The sequence below is a fragment of the Arachis ipaensis genome, chromosome B07, assembly GCF_000816755.2.
Source record: "Arachis ipaensis cultivar K30076 chromosome B07, Araip1.1, whole genome shotgun sequence".
In the NCBI taxonomy this organism is placed as follows: domain Eukaryota; kingdom Viridiplantae; phylum Streptophyta; class Magnoliopsida; order Fabales; family Fabaceae; genus Arachis; species Arachis ipaensis.
In genome coordinates this window covers 83,265,094-83,275,310 of record NC_029791.2, presented here as the reverse complement: position 1 = coordinate 83,275,310, position 10,217 = coordinate 83,265,094, and the positions used below count along the sequence as shown (strand labels likewise).

Genomic DNA, 10,217 nt, shown 5'->3' with positions numbered 1-10,217 from the left:
AATTAACTAATAAGATTTGTAAAGAAAGGTAACTGATTTGATTTTGAAAATTTTTTACTTTGAATTTTGAAAAAGAGTTGATTTTGAAATTTGAATTTGAATTTTAAATTTTTAATTTTGAAATTGAATTTTAAAACTTGAATTTAAGATATGATAAGATAGAATTCTGAAATTTAAATTTTTAAATTTTGAATTTTGAATTTTGAAACAAGATAAGATAAAGATTTGAAAAAGATTTAATTTTTTTTAAAAGATTTGATTTTGAACTTCAAGTTTAAGATAAGATAAGATAATAATTTGAAATTTAATGAAAGATAACAAAAGATAAGATAAAGATTTGAAAAAGTTTTGAATTTTAAAATTTAAAAGAAAGATAAGATATGAATGTATCAAATTAAAAGAAAGATATGATAAGATATAAAAGATAAGATTTGAAATTTGATTTTTGAAATTAAAAGAAGATAAGATAATGATTTTGAAATTAAAATTTGAACTTTTGGTTGAAATTTTCGAAAATAATTTTGAAATAAAGATAGAAAAGATATTTTTTTTTGAATTAATGAAGAAAGAGAAAAACAACCAAAAGACACCAAACTTAAAATTTTTAGATCTAAGACTCTAAATTTTTTAAAACTTAAAAAGAAAAACATCAAAAGACACCAAACTAAAAAATTTTAAGATCAAAACAGGAACAACTTGAATACCAAAGAAAGAACACAAAGAACAAATTCGAAAATTCAAAGCAAATAAAGAACAACTAAAGGACACCAAACCTAAAATTTTAAAAGTCAAGACACTAATTTTTCGAACTTTGCATGGAAAACACTAAAAGACATCAAATTTAAAGAAATTGAAATCAAATAAAAGAAAGTAACAAGAACAATTTTCTAAAAACTCAAGAAAAGACAGACCAAAAGTACCAAAGGGACCAAAGATAGAAAGAGACACCAAACTTAAGGATTGACACAAGACTCAAACAAAAGACACTTTTTTTAAAAATTTTTTGAAAAGAACACCATGAAAATTCGAAACTTTGACAAGAACAAGAACAAAGACTCAAACAAAAGATAAAGATTAGTAAAGAAAACAAATATTTTTGAAAAGATTTTTTATTTTTTTTCTGAAAAAGAAAAATAAAAGACTCAAACAAAATTAAAAACAATACCTAATCTAAGAATCAAAATAATCCATTAGTTTGTTCAAACTCAAACAATCCCCGGCAACGGCGCCAAAAACTTTGTGCGTGGAATTACACTTCGCACAACTGAACTAGCAAGTGCACTGGGTTGTCCAAGTAATACCTGAGTGAGTCAGGGTCGATCCCACGAGGATTGTTGGCTTGAATCAAGCTGTGGTTATTTTGTAGATCTAAGTTAGGCGGATAGAAAAGTTGTTTGTTTGTTTAAAGCGCATAAAAGTAAAATAAAGATAACGTTACTCAATTAAAGGTGAATGCAATGATAAGAAGAGGGTTAAGGCTTTAGAGATACTTTATTCTTCTGGATTAATTCGGTCTCATTGTCTACACTAACTGTGAATGATTTCTTCTATGGTAGGCTGTATGTGATCAACGCCTTTCTTGAGAGGTCGCCGATTCTCCTCTAGGCTGAACACCAGGGTTAGTGCGCATATAGTCTGAATGAGCGTGAAGCTCTTGTAGTTCATTCCCTTTGATGATCCAACCCAAAACGCCACAGATAAGGTTGAATCTTCTGGATCAGAGAATATTGTGCCTTTAGTTCTAGCCTTTACCACAAAGACCCTAATCTCCCCAAACCTCGGCTGAACTGATGTCTTGAGAAGTCCCCAACGAAGTCGTGGATTAGCCAGTCTAAGAGATGTATAATCAAGCTAGTAGTTCATTAATATCCGATGAAAGACGCTTGCAAAACCCATATAGAATAGAGATAACCTTGTGCCAGTTCAACTCATTCATAAGGTTGAAGAACGAAGATACATCTTAGAATAGAGAATCAAACACGAATTGAGATAGAACAGCAATACTTTTATTAATCCAAAAAACTCATACTGTACATAGAACAATGTAAAAAACATGTAAAGTGGTGGAAGAAGATCCTAAATACGGGCGATCTTCTCCTATATATACTAGTCTAGTAACTAAGGATTATAGAAATATGATAAAATAGTCTAATAGTGCGAAAATCCTCTTCTGGGCACCACTTGGTGAGTGTTTAGGCTGAGCTTGAGTATCTCCCACGTGCTAGTATCCCTTAGGGGCGTTGAATGTTGGCTAGGGGCCACCTTTTGGGTGTTGAACTCCAGCTGCTCCCTTATGGGTGCTAGACACCAGGAATGGGGCTGGTGGCTGGCGTTGAACGCCAATTTTAGGCCTTCATTTCTGAAACAAAGTTTGGACTATTATATATTTCTTAAAAGCCCTAGACGTTAGCTTTCCATAGCCATTGAGATCGCGCCATTTAAGCTTCTGTAACTCCAGAAAAGTTCCTTCAGTACACGGAGGTCAGATCCTGACAGCATCTGCAGTCCTTTCTCTGCTTCTGAATTAGACTTTTTCTCAAGCTCCTCAATTTCAACCAGAAAATACCTGAAATTACCATAAAACACACAAACTCAAAGTAGAATAAAAAAATGTGAATTTTGCACCAAAACCTATGAAAACTAAATAAAACTTAAATAAAGCATAATAAAAACTATATGAAAATGATGGCAAAAAGCGTATAAAATATTCGCTCATCAGGATTCTAGCAAAGCTGAATCACAATCCTAAGGGGTTCACCCAGTTAAGTATTTGTGGCATTTATGTATCCGGTGGTAATACTGGAAAACAAAGTGCTTAGGGTCACGGCCAAGACTCTAAAGAAACTGTGTTCAAGAATAAAAAAGAACTAAACTGGGAGAGTCAATGATATCATCTGGATTCTAAGTTCCTAAGAATGCCAACACTTCTGAGTTTCAATGGATAGTGAGATGCCAAAACTATTCAGAAGCAAAAAGCTATTAAGTCCCACTCATCTAATTTAAACTGAGCTTCGGTGAAAACTCTAAGATTTATTGTATCTTACTCTTCTTTTAATCCTACTTTGTTTTAGTTGCTTGGGGACAAGCAATAGTTTAAGTTTGGTGTTGTGAAGAGTGGATATTCTATACGCTCTTTGGCATTATTTTCATATAGTTTTTAGCATGTTTTATTTAAGTTTTATTATATTTTCATAGGTTTTAGTGCAAAATTCGCATTTTTGGATTCTACTTTGAGTTTGTGTGTTTTTATGCAATTTCAGATATTTTCTGGTTAAAATTGAGGAGCTAGAGCAAAAGTCTGATTTAGAGGCAGAGAAAGCACTGCAGATGCTGTCAGGATCTAGCCTCCTTACACTCGAAAGAGCTTTTATGGAGCTACAAAAGACCAAATGGAGCTTTCTTAATGGATATGGAAATCTAACATCCAGGGCATTCCAGAAATGTATAATAGTCAATACTTTGCTTTAGAATTGAAGGCCCAAAACGGGCGTTCAACGCCAGCCATCTGCCCTATTTTGGCGTCCAACGCCCAAGAAGGTGCCCCTAGCCAACGTTCAATGCCCTAGAGCCCTCCCAGCACGTGGGTTACTCTTTTGCTCAGCCCAAACACTCACCGAGTAGGCCCCGGAAGTGGATTTTCGCACTAAAAGACTGTTTTACCCTTTTTATGTAATCCTTTGTCATTAGCTTAGTATTTAAAGAGAGACATACACGATCTCTCCGAGGAGGATCTTCCAACACTTTACACGTTTCATTGTATTTTCTATCAGTATGAGTCTCTATACCTTCTAGGTTGACGGGAGGAGCTCTGTCGAGTTTTATGGATTAATAAAAGTACTACTGTTCTATTTCAATTCGTGTCTAATTATCTACTATAAGATGTATCCTCATTCTTCAACATTATGAATGCATTGAATCGGCACAAGGTTATCTAATTCTACATTGGTTCAGAGTGAGTCTTTCATCGGACAATGATGAACCACTAGCTTAATTATATATCTCTTAGACGGCTAATCCACGACTTCGTTGGGGTTTTCTCGAGTCACTAGTTCAGCCAAGGTATGGGGAGATTAGAGTCTTTATCTTAGAGGCTAGAACCAAAGGCACAACATTCTCTTATCCAGAAGATTCGACCTTGTCTATGGCATTTTGAGTAGGATCACTAAAGGGAATCAGACTGGATGCGCACTAACCCTGGTGTTCAGCTCTGGAGGAGAATCAACGACCTATCAAGAAAGGTGTTGATCATATACAGCCTTCCATAGAAGAAATCATTCACAGTTGGAGGAGACAGTAAAACCGAATTGATCCAGAAGAATAAAGCATCTCCGAAGCCTTAACCATCTTCTTATCATTACATTCACCATCAACTGAGTAACGTTATCTTTATTTTACTTTTATGCATTTTAAACAACCAACCAACTTTTCTAACCGCCTAACTAAGATCTACAAGATAACCATAGCTTGCTTCAAATCACAATCCTCGTGGGATCGACCCTGACTCACTCAGGTATTACTTGGATTACCCAGTGCACTTGCTGAACCAGTTGTGCGAAGTCAAATTCACAATTGAATTGAGTTATTGAAAAGAATTTAACAACTTGCAAGAACGGAGATAATTAAAGGTGAAAACATGTAATTGAGCAATTGAACCCCTCACCGGATGTGTATACACTCTAATTGCTCAAGTGTTTAGGGTTGATTCACTCAATTCTCTTCTAATCAAGCTTTCTAAGATTTATTTTTTATCTAACAATCAACAATTATTCAATGTATGCATACAAATATCATGAGGACTTTTCATAAGCTATAATGGGACTAGGGTTAAAGTAAGGATGCATATGGTCAAGTGAGTTTGAAATTTGAATCTTTGATTAACCAAAGCTCTCACCTAACACACATAACAACCTATAAAATTCAGATACAAACCTAACTACCCATTATTCACTTTTTCACACACTCATGCATTCTTTTCAATTCACATCTCATATGCATTGTTCTTATTACTCTACTTTAGGGCATTTTGTCCCCTTTTTATTGCTTTCTTTTTCTATTTTTTCTTTTTCTATTTTTTTCTTTTTATCTTCCTTTTCTTTTTCTCATTTTCATTTCATTTTTTTTCAAAATAAATATATACAAGAGCATTAATGCATATGGTTTAAACATTTAATGCATGAGTATGTACCCAATTTCCAAGACCTTTAACAAAGAAATACAACAACACACCTTTATATCAACCAATGTTCCCAAGCTTCCCCACACTTAAATTATATACAGTCTCACTAGCCTAAGCTAATCAAAGATCCAAATAAAGGACATCTATTATTTTTTACTTAGAGGTAGTCATGTGCTAAAATTAATAAGAAAATGGGATTAAAATAGGCTCAAAGTTGGTTAACAAAGGAAGATAAAAGGGTAGGCTATTTGGGTAAGTGAGCTAATAAAATGATGGCCTCAATCATATAAATGCATATATACATCAAACAATGGACATAAAAAATCAAACAAATCAAAGATTACAATCATAGAAAGAGAATAACACACACAAGAATGAAATAGTGGTTATATGATGCAACCACACAATTAGGCTCAAAACTCACGTGCTTATGTGTTCTTAGCTCAAAAACATATTCCACAATATATTTCAAGCAATTTTTAATAAGACAAGTGTCAACTCAAATCAATTAGGATATCAATGCCCTATTAAGAATATTTTTCTTGGAAAATTTTGTTATTTTAACTAAGCTTATTATATATATGTAAAGAATGCAATAAACAAAGAAGAAAAAAATGTAATTGAAACTCTAAAATATATACAAACTAAAAGAAAATAAAGTGTGAAAGTGTTTGGGATTAGAAATTATCACCCAAGATTGCCGATCGATGACGACCTCCCCACACTTAAAAGTTTGCACGATCCTTCATGCATTCAAAGGTGAGCAAGGGGGGTATGGCGACAATACAGATTGCCACCTTCAACTGGTGGATCAACCGGCTGCTGCATGCTCTTTCTCCTTGCTTCCCTTATTGCTTATGATGCATCATCCATGAAAAATAGAAAATAGGATGGAAATGCAAGTAAATGCAAAAGCAAGGAAGCATATAGTGTTGGAATGAGGTGATGAATCACTAAAATAAGTGACTGAATTAGTTTGTGATATTGAGGAAACAAGTATGTGTATTCTAAGTTGCACGGTTTAGAACACACACACTAGCAAAGAAAACTATGTCACAATTACACAAAAGAAGCATGCACTTCACTCAGTATAGTGTGCTTGAAATGCTTTAAAGAAATCTTGTAGGTTAACATAAACAAACAAGTAATGAAGAAGCACAAGAGCATTCAAGCAAGAATAAAGAAATTATGAAATAGATGATAGAGAAAAGTTTATTTGCAATACCTAAATGACATGAAGTGGAAAACATGATCCACAAAGCTTAAAAAGCTCAAAAAATGTCATTAGGTAAGATTATGATCCAATTTCACAATTCCTTAATTTTAATGCATCAACTAGGTGGCTTAAATAATAATCAATCATAACAAGCATCACCTAACAAAAAATGCATCAACTAAGAACAAATTTCCTAATGATAGATAATGAAGTCCAATTACATGGTGGCTAGCTACAACATGCAATTTAGAAATCCGAAAATATTCATGAAGGCAATGTCATTAGTACTTGGTATGTGCAAATATTCAACATTTAAAACTCAATACCAAGAAACAAAGTATGACCTCAACAAAGATGTCCAACAATAAATAGTAATAAAAATATCAATAATTCAGTAGCAATATCTCAACAGAATCAACAAATCAACTCAATCATCCAACACTTGGCACCAAAACAGAAAATTAAACTAACCAACTAACTAAACAATAACTAACTAACTAACTAAAGGTGAGTATAGTGGGTGAGTATGGTGGGTGGTGAATGATAGTGATGGATGATGGTTGGAGGAGGGAAAGAAGAGAGAAGAGAAAAGAAGAAAAGAAATAAAGATAAGAGAAGAAAAAAAGTAGGATGGTGAGAAAAAAGAGTCATGCGTACGCACACAGGGCTATGCATACGCACCAAGGGTGTAAAATAGGGGTGTGTGCACGCACAACTATGTGCGACCGCTCCGGGCAGAAGGTGAAATTTGACTTGTGCGTGTGCATACGAGGATTTTTTTTTAGAATATGAAACATCAAAATTCGACATCTATGCGTATGCACACAGGTCCGTGCACACGCACAGAAGAAAAAATTGTTAGGGGTCCATACGCACAGGTCCGTGCACACTTCTAATTCCTTGGTTTTAACCTCCTCCTCTTGCAACTCATGCTTCAATTCCTCTTCTTTCCCTTGTAGTTCCAAGCTCTCTTCCACTCCACATGCTTCAATTGAAGTTGATTCTTTACTTTCGTCCATGGAAGTGCTCGAATTATTGGAAGAGTGTAGTGAGGCTAAGTGAGATAGGGCTCTGGCTAAGGTAGCCATAATGTTGTCTTGCCTCTTTTGGTACTCTTCTTGCTCTTGAAGGAAGAATTGGAATGCTTCCTCCGTTGAAGGTTGTGGGGAAAAAGGAGGTTCATCATGTGGGAGAAGGTTCTCATATGTAGAAGGTGATGGGTATTGGTAATAGTATTGAGGTGGTGTGAGATATTGGTGTTGGAATTGTAGTGGCTCTAAGTGTGGTTCATAAGGTTGTTCATGATGCACATAAGGGTGATGGATTAGTGGGTATAGGTTAGGCTCACATGGAGGTGTTTGGTAATAGTGTGATGTGGCTTGTGAGTAAGGTTGATCATAATGTTGAGTGTTTGATTGATATTGGTATGCATCAAGAGGTGGATAGTAGCTATAAGGGTATGGAGGATGTTCTTGCCAAGAGGGTTGCCTAGAGACATATGGCTCCTCACTCAATTGATTCCATCATTAAGATTCTCACTTCCTACATCATTATAACAACCAAATTCCAAGCCAAAAGGGTGAGAAGTCATAGAAAAGAGGGAAAATAAAAACAAAAACTAATAAGAGAAACTAAAACAAATTCCGAACAACTACCAAAATCAAGAAAACAACCAAAAAGAAGAAAGATATTTACATATTGACATATTTACAACAACCAATAACATAATACCATTGCAACTCCCCAACAACTCCCCGGGTCGTCTTCCCTAGGAATTGCAATGGAATGTTCAATTATTGGCTATGAAGGAATGGGGGTTGATGGCAAGAGGCAAGAAATATAAATAGTAAGAAGGTAAATAAGCATGCAAGGAATTAAAGATCAAAAGCGATTAAACTCAAGGCAATTAATCAAGGGAAAAGAAAATTCAAGCGCTAAGAAACCTCTTAGCATGGATTGAGAATCAAGGTTACTTATCCTAGCCATTGACCACAAACATATGATGATTATGAAAAATTAATCCTACTTAGTCAACCCTAACATCGAGGATAAGTCAAATAGGTATAATTGATCTCAATTCACAAATCCTAGCCAACTCTCTTAATGGAAGACTTGGAGTTAGTGGAAACCAAATCAACTAACTACCCTAATATATCAATCAAGACTGGACATCAATGACTCAAGGTCACCAAAGTTCTCGATTCCAAGCCAAGAGTGAGGAAAAACTAAGCCAAGCATTTTATCAAATACTTGGTGTGCATGAAAGTAAAATCGTATTAAATTGCAATAAAAATAAAATCTAAAGCTACAAAGTGCAAGATAATAATAATAATAACAAATCAATTAAATAACAATAAATAAAGAAACATTAAATTGTATTAATAGAAATTCAAATTAACAAGAGTTCATTACAATAAAATAACCAAATAAAAGAAATAACAAGTAAAACTAAAAGAAGTAAGAAGCTAGAAGAAGAAATAGTAAAGAAACTAAATCAAGACAAGAATTAAAGCATCAATCTAAGAGAAGATTAACTAAACCTAACCTAATTCTAGAGATAAGGGAGAGCTTCTCTCTCTATAAAACTAAGCTAGGACTTGTGGATTGAGATCAATTATGCCTATTTGACTTATCCTCAATGTTAGGGTTGACTAAGTAGGATTAACTCTTCATAATCATCATATGTTTGTGGTCAATGGCTAGGATAGGTAACCTTAACTCTCACTCCTTGCCAAGAGGTTTCTTAGCACTTGAGTTTTCCTTTCTCCTGACTAATTGCCTTGAGTTTGATTCCTTTTGATATTTAATTATTGCTTGTTTCTTTAATTCTTTGCTATTTACAATTCTTGTCTCTTGCTATGACACCCCCCATTCCCTCATAGCCAATAATTGAGCACTCAATGGCAATTCCTAGGGAGAACAACTCGGAATTTAAATACTCTCGGTTATTTGATTTGAATTGTGACAATTCTTGAATTAAACTATGATGTTTGGGATTTAATTGCCGGTTTGGACTATGCTATCAATGAAGTGATTCTTTTATTGAGAAATTCTAAACCGGCACAAATCCTACTTATCAAGTTTTTGGCGCCGTTGCCGGGGAATTGCAATGGTGTTATATAGTTGGCTAGTGTGAATATGTTGATATGTAAATAGCTTGCTTCTTTTTTATTGGTTGCCTGCTTTTGCTAGTTTTAGGAGTTTATTTTACTTGCTTTTCTTGTTATCTCTTTTTTTTATTTCTTCTTTTCTATATGAATTTTCACCCTTTTGGTTTGGAGTTTGGTTGTTATGATGTTATAGGAAGTGAGAACCACAATGATGGAATGTATCATGGATTCTGGGATCAATTGAGTGAGGAGCCATATGCTTCTAGGCAACCCTCTTGGCAAGAACCTCCTCCATATCCTTATAGCTACTATCCACCTCTTAATGCATACCAATACCAATCAAACCCTCAACATTATTATCAACCTTACTTACAAGCCATATTACAATATCCCCAAACACCTCCACATGAGCCTAACCTATACCCACCATACCATCAACCTTCTATGCCTCATGAATAACTTTATGAACCGCACTTAGAACTACCATAATTCCAACACCAATACCCCATACCACCTTAATACTCTCATAAATATCAACTACCTTCAACATATGAGGACATTCTCCCACATGAAGAATCTTCTTTCTTCCCACAACCTTCAACAGGGGAAGCATTCTAATTCTTCTTTCAAGAGCAAGAAGAGTACTAAAAGAGGCAAGAAAACATCATTGCTACCTTAGCCGAAGCCTTACCTCACCTTGCCCCACTACACTCTT

The 10,217-nt window shown here is 34.6% G+C and overlaps 1 long non-coding RNA gene across 1 annotated transcript in view; it reads right to left on the bottom strand.

Moving 5' to 3' along the window:
• The window catches only part of LOC110264666, a 12,340-nt gene extending 9,159 nt beyond the window's left edge, over positions 1–3,181 (bottom strand). The window contains exon 1 of the long non-coding RNA XR_002350843.1: positions 3,045–3,181. This is a non-coding gene — a long non-coding RNA (uncharacterized LOC110264666). The remainder of the gene's footprint in view (positions 1–3,044) is intronic.